This window comes from Falco naumanni, chromosome Z (genome assembly GCF_017639655.2).
Source record: "Falco naumanni isolate bFalNau1 chromosome Z, bFalNau1.pat, whole genome shotgun sequence".
Classification (NCBI taxonomy): Eukaryota; Metazoa; Chordata; class Aves; order Falconiformes; family Falconidae; genus Falco; species Falco naumanni.
In genome coordinates, this window is record NC_054080.1 from 12179614 (window position 1) to 12188928 (window position 9315).

At 47.5% G+C, this 9315-nt stretch overlaps 1 long non-coding RNA gene across 1 annotated transcript; it reads right to left on the reverse strand.

Moving 5' to 3' along the window:
• Positions 1-4092: 4092 nt before the first annotated feature.
• On the reverse strand, positions 4093-8500 carry LOC121081108. The gene is made up of 2 exons (XR_005825588.1): positions 7505-8500; positions 4093-4718 (listed from the first exon to the last, which is right to left on the reverse strand). It is a non-coding gene; the product is annotated as an uncharacterized LOC121081108 (long non-coding RNA).
• Positions 8501-9315: the final 815 nt, after the last annotated feature.

Sequence of the window (9315 nt, forward strand, 5' to 3'; positions counted from 1 at the left end):
TGTTTGGAACACCTGACTATGCTTGAAGAGAGGTCCCATGGTCATGGAGACTTACAGCTACATCAGTGCCACCACCTCATAGAAAACACACAGACACCCAGTGACTGCATGGCTTCATTGTGAACCTCAGCTTCCTCAGCATCCCTCCAGCACCGCGTTGTTCAAGCAGTAACAGAGCAGAGCTTGGCTTTTCCCAGGGAAGTTCTCAGTGAGAAAAGATGGGTACCGACTCATATCAGTGGCACAGGCAAGGGCCTGTTCCCCATTTGTGCAGGACTGGCAAGTGAGCTGGGATTCATGCTGAGAGGTTTGTTTCTCCTGCCCAGCTCTGCCCTGCATTTGACCCAGGCTGCAAGGAAGCAATGAATGAGTCACATCCCTACAGTTTGTGCCCCAGCTGTGCTTGTTTGCTCCTGCCCAGCTGAGCAGGGTGTGCCAGCACATGCATATGCTCTCCGCCAGCCCTCACCAGTGGTTGTGAACCTGACCCCATGCTAAAAGCTTTGCCAGCTGTAACACAAAGGGAAAGCAGCACCCCTGTGAAATTCCCCCAGCACTCCCAGCAGAAGGGAAACTGCTCTGGGAGGTGCTGAACAAGCTGGGAGGGAGAAAAGTGTGATCAGAAAATACTTCTGTTTTAAGCAAAAGGCTGGCCATATGCTAAAGACCTAGCACAAGAGCAGCTGGGATGAGAGTGAAAGGCCAAGAATGATGCTCTTGACCACACATAGGTTTTGATCAAGCCTGGCTGCACCACAGGAACGGAGGCAGACTCAGGCCACTGCCACAGCAGGCTTCTTCATCACTTCACCACAAGTTCCCATGGGCATGTCTCGTCCAAGGTCTGCTGATCATGGCTGGAGCCAGCCAAATGCAGATCACAAACCAGTGCCTCATCACAGTAGGAATACTCTGCTGTGTTTTTCAAAGGTATGTTCCTCAGAGGAGCGTGTGCCTGACCAAACTAGCTGCTGCAAGAAGTTAAGCTAGAACAACTTTTGAGTCAGGAAAAATTCCTTGCACAGTCAGTAGCTTGTTGAAAAAGGCAGCCCCTCGAGACAGCAGCGTAAGTTAAAAAAAATAATTCATTTTTAGACTTCATGTGCTGTGACCCAAGCAAGATTTGACCCCATCAGCTGGAGCATGGACAGAGTAATATCTGGGAGGCCCCAGAAGGTCCCAGAAGAGCTGCAGTGCTTGGCAGAGCCTTGTGGTGTCCCACACTGCCTCCTTTGTACCACTTGGAAGGACCCTGTTTTAGTCAGCCATCCAGTATGCAGGCAGACAGCTGGATCTTCACTGAGAATCCCTCCAGATGCGTCAAAGATACAAGCACAGAAAAGATACAAGCTGGGGAGCCAGCTTCCCAGCCCAAACATCAGTGTCGCAGTCTGGAGCTGTCCTGCGGTCCCCTCTCAGAGGACTAAACATGAAGTAGACCCACTCAGCCTTTGATTACACACCTCTTTGGATGAAAGGGCTTGGTGAGAGACAGGCATTTGCAAGTCAGTATTAGTGGGCTGGACAAGGGGTGTGGGTTCCCTGGTGGGACATCAATGCTTTGGAAGGGCAGAGTGAGAGGTGGGTCTGTGGGACAGGTACACCTTCCAGACACCCAGCCATGAAGACTGGAAGTCAAGGACAGCAATGTGGGTGGCAGTTTCCTCCCTAATAGCAGAAAGACAAGTGGTCTGACTTGCAGACAACTGGTATGACAAGTGGAGATGGGGTATTACAACACTTCTGCAATGCTGGGGGTTAGTGAATAAGAAGGCAGAGTCCTTCTTTATGGCCTGTGGGGAGGGCTTTGTATCCCTGCATTTTCAGTAACAGTGTAGAAGAGCTACACTGGTGTAGGCAGGACCAGAATAAAAACTACCAAGTGGGCTGAGAGCACCTCTGTGGACACCAGCTGTCTGGCACTGTCAGGGACTAAAGCACAGGACAGGACAGAGATGCTGCTATCAGGAAGTTCCTTGGAAAATTGATTATAAAGAGAACCGAATATAGCAGCGACTAACATGTTTGTCTGTGGAATTTCTTTCAGGTTTCCTGTATAAAACATTGGAAATTTAATGTTTGAAAGGTCAGTTCATTTACCAAGGCATGGCAAAGCAGCATCACAACATGATCCATTTGTGCGAGTGATCCTTAAAGAGAAAGAGCAACCAGGCAACTTCTCCCCCACACCTTCTTTTTATGTAAGGAAGGTTTTTAAAAGCAGAGCCTGTGAAGCATCATATCCATATTCCTGGAACATCTCTAATTAAATACACACAATATTTCAAAGCAAAGCACTGCCAGTTAATTTATACTACATTTCCCTGCCAGTCCAAAAAGTACCGGGGGGGGGGGGGCGGGGCCCTGCATGTTTCTCTAAGATCTTTTCTACTTCTGGAGATGATTTCAGAACAAATTCATCTTTGGTAAACCACGGTCCTTCTGCTCTGACAGCCCTTCACCACAGCATCTGGTTGCACCTTGCTTGACAGTACTTCACTTGTAATCCTGCTTGTAATACTGACCCTACATCCCTGCTCCACAGGTCAGAAACCACAGCATAGAGAAATAAAGGGATCCATAAGAGTGGAAGACATGCTCCCTTCTCTGTCAATAGCGAGGCACACAAGCCCACAAGGGGCCTGATTCGAACAGGGAGGCTTGAGGAGAGTGGTCTTTTGCTCCAGCCGCCTGCAGTAGGTTGCTATAGTTAGGTGTTGCAAATACTGCTCTGCCTGACTGGGGCAGGGCAGACTTATGCAAGTGCTCAAGCAGACGTCTTTCTGGTCCTGTGGGAAACACCAGGCTGAATTAGAAGGGGTGGGCAGGCAAGAAGTGTTCTGAGCTTTTTTCCTAAGTAGAAAAGCACCCGACTCACAGTGACTGGGTTTGTTAGCATTGCAGTCAGCCATCAAGTTTAAAAAGAAAAAAAAAGGGGGCAAAATGCCTAGTTTCAAGTCAGAGTTACAATCTGAGTGAATAAGAATGTGTACTGATGAAATGCAAAAGAGATACCAGCTTACAACTCCTACAGAAAGATGGTATTACCCAGGAAGAGCTCTCAATTTTCTTCTTGCCCCATCTGGAGCCACTAACAACCTGACAGAGGTACCTGTTAGTTTTCTCCTGACCAAGACCTCAAGCTGTCATGTTCGACAGCCACTTTTCCCTCACATGTGCACGATGCTGCAGAAAACACTGCAGACAAATCCTGTCACTGTGGGTGTCACAAGGCTATTTCACATCCACACCTGAGCATATCAGAGCAGAAATCACTTCCTGCTGGCCCTTCCCTTGAGAGGTTTGTTACTAGACTGCAACCAACAGTTAGCAGTCACACAGGAAAAGGCATATGAAGATCAGCCCCCAAGGTGCTTTTGAAAATCCTATGCTACTTCACCAGAGGCCTGAAATAACCTTGAGAATCCAGTCTATGCATTTGCAGATTTGTCACCACACAACTCTGCTTTGTATGAAATTCCTGTGGATTTTAATTTAATTTGCTTTCCAGATTCCTCTTGTCTGATACAGCTCCAGGGAGTCCGAGAAGTCTCATTTTCAGCACTCATTACACCTTACTACACAAATGAAGCAGTTCCAGTCTCTTTTTCTCATGGAAGGACAAATGAGGTTGACAGTGCTCTCTGTGTGTAGATCAGACAGAATATGAACTACGATACAGAAAAGCTTCTGATTTCTTCCATGTTTGCTTGCAAGACAGAGCTCTTACAAAAATGTTTTGAAAATGTAAAGAATGAGCTTCTTTCCATATTGAACATTACTTCTGCTTTAGTTGAATAACGTGAATGTCTTACAGGCAAAAAAAGACTAACCTGGAAAATAAAAAACATAGAGCAGCCATCAGCAAGAAGGCATTGAGACAGAAAACGATGGGACTAGAGTTCTCCATTGCCTCTGACTTGATAGAAGCTCCCTGATTGTTTTGGGAAGACTCATAATGATAGTAGAGAAACCTGGGGTTTTGGTGGAACAGGACATACCTGTGGCAACAGCAGGTGAGTGACAGCTGTTGTGTGACAAAAATACACAGGTAAACCACAGCAATTTAAACAAAAGCCTTAATAATGAGTTTGGTAAAAATGTATAATAACAGCTTAACAAGAAATCCACTTGAAAGAAAGCAGGGGACTTGGCAGTATAAGTATGCACTAATTATAGGATGGAGATTTGACTGACATTAGTAAGCACGTACAGTGTGTAATTTCTGTACATAGGATAAGTACAATGGGCTGTTTCTATGTCTAAGAAATTGCGATGCTTTGGTCTCTAGCCCATGACCTCAAGTTATTCCCTAATGTGCTTTACAACACAGAGAGTGGCTTTCAAATGCAACTGGGTCATGCTTTTCACCCACTTACACTGCTAGCTGTGCGTTCCTGGGTTCAGAAAAGGGGTTGCTTTCTACAAGCGACATATGAAGGCTGTAGCAGACCCACAGCACGGTTCTTTTTTTTTCCCTCTCTCAATGATGATCTGTGAGGGCAGACCTGCTTTTTTACAGGATGCCTTACGGAGCTCACAGTGCAACCACAAAAAGGTGGAGGGTGGGGAAGGGCTTTGCAGTGACGGAGCTGGACTGATGCGGGGGCTGATTTTCAGTTCCACCACAGAAATCCTGGGGCCATTTCCAGCCTTTGGTGCAGTTGCCCATCTGTAACAGGTTGACAACAGTCTTCTTGTTTGAGGGCTCTCCTTTCCTTCAAAGAAAAGAAAATAACATCAGCCAAGGTGGTAAACATGAAGATGGGTCATTGTTTACTTATGATATGTACAACTGTCACCATCACAGGAGCTTTGCCAGGACTATGGCAAAGAAAATAACCAAGTGAGCCAGCTGGGTTTGTTTCCTCCCAGCTTTGGGTGAGGCACGCACATTACTCTTGTCTTTCTTCAGGTTTTTGCCTGAGGTAAACTTAGAAGTTTGAGAGACCTGATTTTCAGTGAATAGATGTGACCTTGGGCACGCTACTTTTACAGTAAAGTCTGGATGACAAAATTCCCCTGTATCATGTTTAATCGTTTAGCAGAAACAGTAAACTCTTAGCTTATAAAGAAAAAGCTAACAACATCTTTCTGGACAATTTTTTTTTTCTAAAGGAGTATAAATTATGTTTCTAGGAAAAAAACCCTGAATTCTGTGCACTGGCTTTATGCTATTTAGTCTCCCAATACCATATCTCACACATACACAACGTACAATAGTTGTGATCACCAAGATTACAACTGAGGTAATGCTATGTTAGTTATTGTCCACGCTGCTAAAACTGACCATTATGGGAAGGTATGTTCTGAGAGTTGATGCTCATGCTATGTGGTTCCCATCAACAGGAGAAAGTAAGAAGAGGGAAACATGCTTAAAATTACAGCTCATATTGAAGAAAATTAACACAATTTTTTTTTTATTTTTTTTTTTTTTGTCTTGCATAGAGACTGAGCTTAACCATAGACCTTGAGCTTAACCATGCCATGCATAAACAATGAGCGCTTTCCTGCCTATTTGGTTTTGAAGTTCTCATGTATGGAAGTCTGAGTCCAATCTTGTCATCACAATCTAATTGTGTGAACCCTCTTTTAGCACTGTACAGCAAATACCAGACATGGCAACCGCTGCACATACATGTGCACAAGTGCCTTCACCTTTGCAATGCCAAGGCCCTTCTATGCACACTTCTGTGGCCAGCCTTTCACTTGCAGCTTTGCAGCCTTCCACCAGAACTGCTGTTTCAGTCTTTTTCCCTTCTCCTTCCTATGCTGTTGCCTTTGTGCTGTTATTCTTATGGCATTCCACCTGCAGATCTCAGTGTTCTAATAGGTTCGCATGGAAAGCAATTGATAACAGACTGAGAGTCCCTGCTTTCTTGCCCCTGTGTTTCCTGCCTGTTTTGTAACTTTACATTAGGGGAAAAACAATACTTGGCAAATAGAAAAGTAGATAATAGTAATGTAAATATCCCATAGGCATTACCAGCCATAAACATGTGCAAAGTGGAGTGACCGCATGCACCACCTGCAACTGATTAAATGTGATCCTGACAGCACTGACAGCAACATACGCAGGACCAACGAAGAGGGAGTTCGTCTGGGTCCTAATGCCAAGCACAGAGTTAACAGAGGAAAAAGCCTGACAAGAATAGTTATAGTCACCTCCCTCCTCCTCACTGCTTGCTGACACTGGAAAGGACACTTTTCTGGGGTCCCCACTGCTTTGCTTCTTGGCTGGCTGCTGAGCAGTTTCCCCCTTCCTTCTCTTTCCATTCTTTTTCCCCGACGGTAACTTCAGGTTGGTGTGTGGTCCCCACTGATAAAACACTGTAAACCAGGTAAAGACAGGTAAACCTGTCTCAAGAAGTGTGATCATACTGTCCCCATACAGTTGGCAAGGTGCCCTCCTCTTCCTTTGGCATCAGCCTGCAGTGGGAATGGTGGGAAGCAGAGCTACAGAGGAACAGCTACACCCCAGTAAAAAATACTGACTCTATGTATTATTGCTTGGGTTAGTTATATTTAGATATTGTTTAACTTCACTATATAAAGCAACATCTTATTCTAGGATAGAACAGGAGAAGAACTAAGACTAAGCAACACTCCATTATAAGGGCTGAGATTCAGTGGTTTTACTTTCTGTCAGTGTTAAGCATTCAGGCTCATGTTCTTCCAAACCAAGACCCTTCCTGACAACAAAGCATTACGTCTCCCTGATTACTTTGGTGGAGCAAGCATGACAAGTCCTGGTGCTTTGTCATCGAGGGGTACACCCTCCCTCCTACCCTGGTGCAGGGACTTCGTACCAGATGCGAGGGAAGGCACGGATACGTATTTTGCTATTGCCACAAAGCTGCTTATCCCACTCTACCCCGCTGTTGAACCCTGTTAAGAGTAGAAGATGCTGATGCACGTTACCAAGCCGTACCCTCCAGCAAGCGGGCTGCGCGCCTGGCAGCACAGCACAGCACGGCACGGCACGGCACGGCACGGCACGGCACGGCACGGCACCGCACCTCACCGCACGGCACCGCACGGCACGGCACCGCACCTCACCGCACCTCACCGCACCTCACCGCACGGCACCGCACGCCACGGCACGGCACCTCACCGCACGGCACCGCACCTCACCGCACGGCACCGCACGGCACGGCACCGCACGGCACCGCACGGCACGGCACGGCACGGCACGTCACCGCACGGCACGGCACCTCACCGCACGGCACCGCACGGCACGGCACCGCACGGCACCGCACGGCACGGCACGGCACGGCACGGCACCTCACCGCACGGCACCGCACCGCACGGCACGGCACCGCACGGCAACACCCGGCGGTGCCCGGCCGCGCTCCCTCTGCTGGCGCCCGGCAGCTGCGTCCTTGCCAGCCCCCGCAAAACGGGGGAACACGCAAGCGGAGGAGCTGAGACTGCACTGGAGAGGTGGGAGGGAAGACCTGGAACCTGGAACCAGAGCCCTTGGGCACACGAAGCACAGGCTTACCTTTCCTTCGCGGCACGATGAGCCAGCGGTCCGGCTCGCTACTGCCAGCAGCATGCCGATGGTGTCTGTGTTCTACATAGGTCTTGGAGCAGTTTTCTTCTTTTATCAGCTGGAGGTGTCACCCAAAGAACCTGCAGCCTTCTCTCCAGTTACTCACAGTAGCAGAATAGTCACAATTTGTTTAGTTTAGGCCATTTTCATGGGCCTCAAAAGCTGTGAACTAAGCAACAGATTAAAATGCAACACATTTCTGCCCTCATATAAAAATCCTCTGCATAATGCACATACCTGCAGTAATTCTGCCATTACAGCACCCCTTACAGGTCTCATCCTAACAGTGCACAGCAAGCTGGCATGTTTTCCAGCCATGTCTGCTTACGGCAGAAACTCCAGGAATGGCATAATATGAACGTTCGTAATGCAAGGATCAAATATTCCAAACACTCAGCGCCACCAGGTGCCACAGTACCCATCCCGTGCCACAGGCACAGCAGTGAGATGCTGCCATGAACGAGTGGTTTAGGTTAAGTTGCTTAAAGAATCACCATCAAAGGCATGAATGAAATAGATGATCTCCAGAGGTCCCTTCCCACCCTGACCATTCTATGATTCTCTGTGAATGTCAGCCCAGGCCCTGCCATCAGCTTTTGGCAATGGACCCACTTAGTATCGCAGACTTGGGAGCTTGAGAACTCTGAGAAGTGTCCCTGTCCTGCAGTCCAGGAGAGCTCAAAGTGCCTCACTTAGGACTGCTGTTTATTTGTTTGGAGACTTCAGTCATCAGTAATCTTCCATCCTGGCCACATTCTGAGTCAGTAATAAATTACATTTTTTTAAAAAATTCCATTGACAGTGGTATTTTACTACTTGGAACCATAATAAAGAATGTCCCCAGGCTTGTTAAAGGATGATCAAGGCCATCAGGCAGTAGTGCTGTTCAGGTAAATGTTTCTGGTACAGCCAGTGCCGTTCCGCACCTCATCCATGCAAGAGATGCCAGTATGATCGAGGGACACTTGAGTGCTAACTCATTACAGAGGGGCTGAGGCCTAAACAGGGATTCCTGAGATAGCAGAGCAGCCCATGGGAGGGGTGAGATGCATCACCATAGATACCCACCCATGCACCTTATCTGAGGGGAAGGCAGCGGGATACCTAGCCACATGCTCATGATGCTGCCAGTGGGATGCACATTTATCCTGGGTCAAGTAGCATAGTGTAAATACATTTAACTGAAAAACAAGAGGTCCAAGTTTTCTGGTTTTCCTTCTTGCTAATGAATTGCTTGTCCTGTTGGGTGTGAATCCATTACCGCTTATACCAGTCGAAGTGTGGGATGTGGTAGCCTGCCCTTCTCTCCCTGGCATAAGCAATTTTCATACAACTGCATCAGGGGTCAGGCACTGCCCTGATCTGGCTGCCAGCAGCAGCCAGTATCCCCCAGAGCAGCATGGTGAGCTCTCACTCTTCCAGCATGCAAGCAACACCACTGATGTACCAGACAGAGAAGAAGCACAGTGGCAAGTTGGAGACAGGTTGTGCTGCTCTGGATCCATCTCCACAAAAGCACTTTCCTTCTAAAGATTATACCTTTCTCTAGGATTACACAGGCATCACAGTCCATCACCAAATGACATTCACAACTACCAACCATCCTGCGCAAGAGCAGTATTACTGATTACACAAGAAACACACAGCATTAACTATAGACACAGGGAAAGAAGCAAGTATGCAGACTCTTCCTCCAGGTGCCAGGACATAGTTAATATTGAATTGGATGCTGCACACCTTTCCCCTTCACTCTCACAGTC